The sequence below is a fragment of the Echinops telfairi genome, unplaced genomic scaffold (genome assembly GCF_000313985.2).
Source record: "Echinops telfairi isolate 266 unplaced genomic scaffold, ASM31398v2 ScPeMD7_7421;HRSCAF=8459, whole genome shotgun sequence".
NCBI classification, from domain to species: Eukaryota; Metazoa; Chordata; class Mammalia; order Afrosoricida; family Tenrecidae; genus Echinops; species Echinops telfairi.
Window position 1 is genome coordinate 3,100,726 of NW_022111321.1, and position 2,140 is coordinate 3,102,865.

Consider the following 2,140-nt stretch of genomic DNA (forward strand, 5'->3'; position numbering starts at 1 on the left):
GTAGCGATGCAGACAGAAGCGTGTACAGTATGAGCCAATCAGTGGCAGTAATGACAGAGCATGCGCTGTTACGCAAAAACTGCGATAGAGTGAAGCCGCGGAAGTCGAAGCGCGAAGTGGCGAGGGTTCATTGTACAGAACTTCATGGTCTCTACATTTCTTAAGTATAACTTAAATGACTAGTAAAAATATACTCTTAAAATACTCAATGTCACCTCCTCTCCGGCCGGCCAAGGTGTCTGACGTGGAGGAGGATTTCATGTGGGATGAGGAGGACCTCGGCCTGGTCAAAACTCCCTCACTGCCGGTGAGTTGATTCCAGCACATAGCAACCAAAGAGACGCAAAATAAGACAGGAAGACTCTGAAGACAGTAACTCTGAACCAAATGTGGATTTGGAAATCAGTATTGTAATTCCAAAGCATTAAAAGAAGATAAGCCAAAAACAGCATTAAGCAGTTTCCAAAAGGTTTTGGAACTTGAAGGTGAAGCAGGAGAATGGGGATTTAAAGAACTGAAATAACTGATTAAGATTAACTTCAAATTGACAATTTTTCCAGAAATGATGAACAGATATAAACAACTATTGACCTATATTCGGAGTGCAGTCACCAGAAATAATTCTGAAAAATCTATTAATTCTATCCTTGATTATATCTCCACTCCTAACAGAATTCTTATTTTTTATGTCAGGTAGATTTACTGCAGGAATTCTATGACACACCACTGGAAGCTTTGAAAGATGCTAGGAATGATAGACTATGGTTCAAGACAAACACAAAGCTTGGAAAATTATACTTAGAGTGAGAGGAATATGGAAAGCTTCAAAACAATTTTACGCCAACTACACCAGTCCTGCCAGGCTGATGATGGCGAAAATGACCTGGAAAAAGGTACACGGTTATTAGAAATACACGCTTTGGAAATGCAAATGTATACAGCACAGAAAGATAACAGAAAACGTAAAGCACTCTATGAACAGTCACTTCACATCAAGGCTGCCATCCCTCATCCACTGATCATGGGAGTCATCAGAGAATGTGGAGGTAAAATGCACTTGGGAGAAGGTGAATTTGAAAAGGAGCACACTGATTTTTTTGAAGCCTTCAAGAATTATGATGAATCAGGAAATCCCAGATGAACTACTTGCTTAAAATATTTGGTCTTGGAAAATATGTTAATGAATTGGGAATAAATCTATTTGACTCCCAGGAAGCCAAGCTGTACAAAAATGATCCAGAAATTCTATCAATGACAAATTTAGTAAGTGCCTATCAGAATAATAACATTACTGAATTTGAAAAGATTCTAAACACAAATCGCAGCAACATCATGGATGACCCTTTCATAAGAAAACACATTGAAGAGATTTTGAGAAACATCAGAACACAGGTGCTCATAAAATTAATAACGCCTTACACAAGAATACATGTTCCTTTTATTTCTAAGGAGTTAAACATAGATGTAGCTGACGTGGAGAGCTTGCTGGTGCAGTGCATATTGGTTAACACTATTCATGGCCGAATTGATCAAGTCGACCAGCCCCTGGAACTGGATCATTAGAAGAGGGGTGGTGCACGATATATTTTTTAAAAAGCTTATTAACAATTTCCCCATTTGTATTTAAAGACACTAAAGAACACGGGATTGGTTTCGGGGAGGGGGTTTGAATAAAAAAACCCATTATTATTGCTGCATACCCCAGCTGGGGTAGGGTGGGATGGTTCGAGAACCAGAACCATTTTTAAAACACGAGGTTTCAGCATAAATGCAACTCACAACTATTAGCATTTGGGGAGGGGGGTGGGATTGAGTGTGTTTTCTTTAATTTATTACTTAGTCTTTTGAGAATACTGGACCATCATTAAGTGTATACTGTGAACAAATATGTATACAGGGCTTCACCAAAGGCCATTAAATAAACACGACTCAAGTACAGACAGCGAACCAAAATCTGTGTCCCTACATTGATTGCACACGGCAAACATGGTGCTAAAGTCAACGCCGATGGGATTTGATGAGTGCTATGCACTGAATATTAAAATAAAGCTAGTTTTCAATTAAAAAAATGGACCAACCAACTAAATTCACTCAACCAGGCTGTAGTCAGTAAACTGGCTTAACAGAGAGCAAGCTTTTA

The 2,140-nt window shown here is 38.9% G+C and overlaps 1 pseudogene; it reads left to right on the forward strand.

Annotated features, from left to right (window-relative positions):
• The first annotated feature begins 208 nt into the window (after positions 1 to 208).
• On the forward strand, positions 209 to 2,123 carry LOC101638798 (annotated as a pseudogene).
• Positions 2,124 to 2,140: the final 17 nt, after the last annotated feature.